Source organism: Nuphar pumila, chromosome 9 (assembly GCF_984573655.1).
Source record: "Nuphar pumila chromosome 9, dmNupPumi1.hap1.1, whole genome shotgun sequence".
Lineage (NCBI taxonomy): Eukaryota > Viridiplantae > Streptophyta > Magnoliopsida > Nymphaeales > Nymphaeaceae > Nuphar > Nuphar pumila.
Window position 1 is genome coordinate 100,403,383 of NC_143257.1, and position 6,003 is coordinate 100,409,385.

A 6,003-nucleotide genomic window follows, 5' to 3' on the forward strand; every position below is an offset into this window, starting at 1 on the left:
ATAAGACCTTGTAGCCAACCTAGATAGCCCAAGCTTGATAAGTCAATCCCTACCACTAACCGTAGCCAAACCCATGTTGAAACCCACTTGTCCCAAGTAGCTTCCAAGCGTGGCCAGAATTCTATTGTCGTTAACTGCGAAATTCAGCTTGACTTGCATCAGTTATATCTCCTAAACCAGAGATGATCTAGAGCTAAAATTTTAACTTTAGGTTCTCCCATGTGTCCCCAACCTACCCTCCAAAATTCAATATTTTACACCAACCCAGTAATGTGATCCAGATTTTATGCCTAAACCTATCTAAGTCAAAACACAGTCCTGACCCAATGCAAAACCCTAAATCTTGTCGCCTGTTCCCAAGATCATCTCTCCCAAACCCTGTAGAATTAGGCCTTAAGATTTTAACAGGACATTCTTCCACATGTATAATTCCTTTCCCTAAAGTTTGATAATTTTTTGTGTAGTAGTTTGAGAGAACTGAATTTTCTTCTAGACTCTGTCAGAACCAAACTGAACCAGACCCTATCCTGTCTCGCCACAACTGTTTGGGTATACCAATTTTCCTACCAAAATTTGTCAGTTTACCAACCTTGTTTAACCCAATTTAGACTTTGACCTAATCCTTAACCTAGTTAAGCCTACCCACTGCCTAAATTTCTTAACCTAGGCCCAACTGCAAAATGAAAACACATCAAATGCAAAGAACACTGATGGCCTGATAACACATCCCTCACCCTAATTTATCTTAGAGCCTTGTAGGTGGCTTTGTCATTGTGGCTATCAAGCAACAATCCACACAAACCAGGTATTTACTTCTAAGCACACAGAATAGAGTTATGATAGAGGTATTTGCAATTCACTTTGTTAATGGGTTTGATGTTTTTTAAGCAATCACCCAACTCAACTTAGAAAAGCCTTACTAACTTCCACCATTTTCCGAATCGCCAAGACACCTTTTGTGCAAGGAAGACACATTGATTACCAATTCAACAAATAAGAGTGATTACGAGTCTTTGACCCACTCTAGAAGAACCACCTCATAATGGCTTTCAAATTCTGGATGACAAATTTAAGATTTTTGAAGTGCATCATCTAATATGTTTGATAGGGTGCTAATAGTGCTTTGATTAGAACTACTTGATCTGCCATAGATAACCTGTGCCCATTCCAAGAGTCTAACTGATTTTGGAATTTGCAAACCAGAGGGTGGTATAGATCATGTTTCAATCTGCCCACAAAAATCAGTAGGCCAATCTTGAAGACCCTGATCCAGATCCAATTCTCTATGTGTTGGAATATGTGGGGCCCACTCAAGGGGCACTATCTCCTAATTCAAGCAGTGTAGTCTTTGTGAGATCCACGTGTGGATCACCCACTCCTAATTTTGAGAATATAGATCAAGTGGGACCTACTTGTGGGATGCTCCCATATTGAAATAGCCCATGGGAACTGAGTGCGACCCACCTCCTTGTGGCCCAACCTAAATCAAGGCCCTATGGAAGTCGTGTAACCCTCTTGAAGGATTTCTCTAAAAATGTAGCTTGGAAGTAAAGGAGGACTCCATTTTTAGAGTGTCTAAAAATGGGAAAGTCAAGAAGAGAACGACCAATTGGGACCCACCCTAGGAGGACGTCCTCCCCTATTTCTGGGATCCGCTACAAATGTGTAGAGGGCTTTGATGGCTCTCTAAGATAGAAAAATGACATTAAAAGAGAGGAACAATTTTACAAATGAAGACCTCTATTTCTGGCTTGGTTCAGGTAGCATTAACTAGATTTAGCTTTACCTACTGTGGCCTATATATAGAGCCTTGTTCTATGCTAAAATCATTGAATGAATGAAATATGAACTATCTTGACTTGTCTCTCATCTATCTCTCCAAATTTGTCCCTCTCTTGGGTGTCTCTCACTCTCTCTCGACTCAATTCTCTCTCTATTGAGTGTCCCTATCCCTGACTTCTCTCTCTCTCTAGGGCTAGTCTCTACACTTAATTGGTATGTGTTGGTCCCTTGTTCCCAACTCACTTTGGTCCAAGGCTGCTGCCAAGGTCCACCTTAATCCAGTGGTTCGAGCTCCAGTGGTTCGAACTCGTGTTCATGGCGGATCAATCTTGCAAAGTCTAAACTATACAACCCTTGCCTCTCCCAGCTAGACCATCTCCTGTAGCACACCCCAGCCTACTCATCCCAACCTCTGTAAGTTGTCCCTTACTCTGCCATAATCCTAAACCTAGTTTAGAAGCCCCTGAGCCCAAATTGGCTAAACCTAATTTCTGACCTACCCAAATTGGCTAAACCTAATTTCTGACCTACCCTAAAAATTAGCCTAACTTAGTAAAATATCCCAGTCCAAACTATAGTGCCATTGGGTCTAAAATTTTGGGATGTCTAATGTTTACCCTAAAAAATAAGGATTTATTGAGCTTTCTATTTGGAGATCTTGATTTTACAAGTTGGCTTGTCTGTCCCTAGAACCTCGTCTATCCCAATTCTGTCCTGTCTGACCTACCACTTGTCCAAGTCAGTTCTCCCCGTCCTTGTGTCAGATGCCCATGAAATTTCAACCGAACCTATTCCAAGGTGTCAAAAAATTTCCTTAAAATGTGAGAATTTTCTATGGTGTCGTTTGAGCACACTAATTTTTCTATATAAACCTATAAGAAAATAGAAACCCTGTCTACCTACTTTGACTGTTGACTTAGACTTAGACCTAACCAAGCCTACCTGCTGCCCAAAAAATCCTAACCTAGGCCCACAAATGCATCAACCAAGAAATTTAATAGACAGTTGGGCTTGATGCCAATGACATTGATACATCACTTGGTTCAATTGCTATCACATTGAATGGAGTTAAAATAGAATTTTCTTTATTAACTAAAAAAAGACAATAACTTGATTCAACATTAAAAAATTATCCACTGAGCATCCTTTGTCTTTGAATGAAAAGAGCGCATTACCAGCATACAAGGTGTGACTCTGCTTAAAACTTTGATCTAAGCATGGAATCCATTTGGATCTAGTCTTTTAGTTTAGGTTTTATTTGATTTTATATCTTAATTTGAATCTTAATTATGTGATGGATCTATTTTGGATCCAATTTAGGATTAAGATTTTTTATGTTCCCTATAAATGCTCATTATAGAGATTTTGTAGGTTAGATTGATTATAATCTCCTTTTTCTTTCCCAAAAACTTTGAACCCTTTTCTCTTTCCCATGTGGATTTCCATTATTACTGTCATTTCATTTACTCCATTTAATTTTTAGTTTTCGTTGGTGTAACCCTAGTTTAGTTTTTTGCATCCTCAGATTGAAGGTGCATCAATTTTGGTATAAGAGCAAGGGCTAATTTGCTTTGAGTTCTGCAATGGCAAGAAGCACAAAGAGGGGACTTGTAAACCCCCTTTGGTGAAGTCGATGGAGGGGATAAATATTGAAAAAAAGAGAGGGAAAGGTAGTTCCCCAAAAATCGGGGAACCCCTTTCCCCGATCTGCGACGAGCGGGGTGGTTGATATTTTGGAATGATCTTTTAAAAACAATTATTTTCAATAAAACTTTGGAAAATCGTCAACCAAAAATATAAAAACCGACTTTCCACAAAGTGGTAAGTGTGGGTCGAATCCTCAGGGAACAGGAATTACTCACGATATTTCTAGAAAATTTAATTTATTAATAACAAATGTCAATCTACAATTATAAAGTTAATACAACCACAATTAATCACTAAAATCAAAATAAACAAGCATTCAGTCTTCTGCTCCACACCAAGGGTATTTCCATCTTTTCGCCAATTAGATAATCTTCGCACTTGGACAATAACCCTGGAAACTAATATGCTTTTCAACCTTAAAATGCAGAAAAATACTGAGTTAGTATTCTAGTCTAATAATGCGAACAATGACTAAAACTAATTCTACTTTTACGAAAATAATAAAACAAATGCTATTTATCAAACAAAAATTAAATAAAATACTAAATTAATTCTAAAATTAACCAAACTAATTCTACTAATGCTGGATGATGATTATGCAACTCCTAAAATGCAGAAACTACTGAAAACAAGTCCAAATTGCCGAAATTAAGAAAATTACGAAACTGCCCCTAACTAGTGTAAAATAGCATTCTCACAGGTTATTGGAAAACCACTGTTTGACAGAACAAACGAGGTCCAATTTTTCCGAAATTTGTTCTGTTCTGTAACTGACAGATTAAACAAACTGACAGTTTTTACAGAATTGAAAAACAGTATCTGGAACTCCAGATATAAGTGTTTCAAATCTGGGAAAAATCAGGATATCGACAGTCCTGTAATTTGAAATCCAGAAAAAACGGTTTTCGCAAAACGCTTAAAAATCAGACCAAATCAACTCCGAATGAGCTGAAATTTGGTCTGCAGTTAAATAACACGTCAATAAAGTGAATAGAAGAAATTTTTTTGGAAAACACAGAATTTTTGCACAGAAAATAAGGCTGGTGCGACCGGGCAAAAATCTGGTCTTTATTTGAGTGCACTATTCACTATTCGAACTATTTTACCCACTAAGAATGTAATCTACATGCAATGCAAACTTAATTAATTCTATATAACTGATTATATGCAGATGCTAACTATAATAAAACTAAATGAACTCTACACGAAATATGACATGCGTGTTATGACTATGCACTAAATGAAATACTAATGCAATTACAATCGAAACACTAAATAATGTAGTTAAATATATGACTAAATGATGTACCCACTATAAACTAACTACACTATACTAACTAACTAATCAACAAACGATAAACTAACAAACACCAATCAAATCACAATTATAAATTTTAGCTAAACAATTAAAGAAATAACTACATTAGCTAATAAAAAATCGCTATAGGTAAATCAAAAAATTATGGGACTAAAATGAAACAATAGGAAATGGGTTCTACTAGGACTAGGGTCGGTTGACTTCAATGGACTCGGTTTAGGCTTGGCTAAGGTGGGGTTAACTTGGGTAGGCTCGAGCTATGTTTGACTTAGCTAGGACTATGGTGGACTCGGTTTGGTTTGGTCTTGACTTGGATAGGGTTGGATTAACTTGGTTAAGGTTGACTCAACTTGGTTTAACCTAGATTAGGTTTGACTTAGACTAGAGTTGACTCGAACTAGGCTCGGTTTGGACTCACCCTGGGTTAGACTAAAACTTGGATCGGGTTAGGTCTTGGTCTTGGACTTAGGCTTATTAAGACTAGGTTGAACTCGGTTTAGGGTGGACTTAGTCAACTAGGTTCGGTTGACTTAGGTAGGCTCAGCTAGGTTTAGCTAAGGTAGGGTTGACTTGGCTATGGTCGACTCGACCTCGGGTTGGTCTTGACTTACCTTAGGATAGGCTTGGTTAGGGTTCAACTCGAGTTTGACTAGGGTTAGGTCTAGGTCTTGGATTTGGTCTAGAGTGGACTTAGTCAACTAGGTTCGGTTTGACTTAGACTCAACTAAGTTGGACCCAACTTAGGTTTGACTAGGATAGGTTAGGTAGACTAGGTTGACCTAAACTTAGGTTAGGGTTGACTCCACTAAGTTTGACTAAGATTAGGCTTTGGTCTTAGATTCGACCTAGGTGTGGTATAGGCTTTGACTTAAGCTAGGCTAGGTTTTGACTAGACTCAAAGGAGGTGTAGACTAGGGTTTGACTCGACCTAGGCTCGGTTTGACTAGGTTAGGTTTAGACTAAAGTAGTAACCTCCTAATTAATCTACAATTAATCCAAAGTTCACGATTTTAATGGAGAAGGTTGGGAAAATAAGGGAATAATGGTAATTGCTCAAACTTTGAAATAAATTAGATTCTCCAAAAACCGCCCCACTTAATGAGGGAGTTACTCTCCTTAATTGAATTCAAACTCTCACTTTGGAAAATGGAAAGTCCAACTTAGAAGAAAACCCCACGATTTTTGCTTTCCCAACTTGAGTAAAGAGCATTTATTCCTTTCTGAAAATCGTGGGACTTAATTTGGAATTTTAGTTT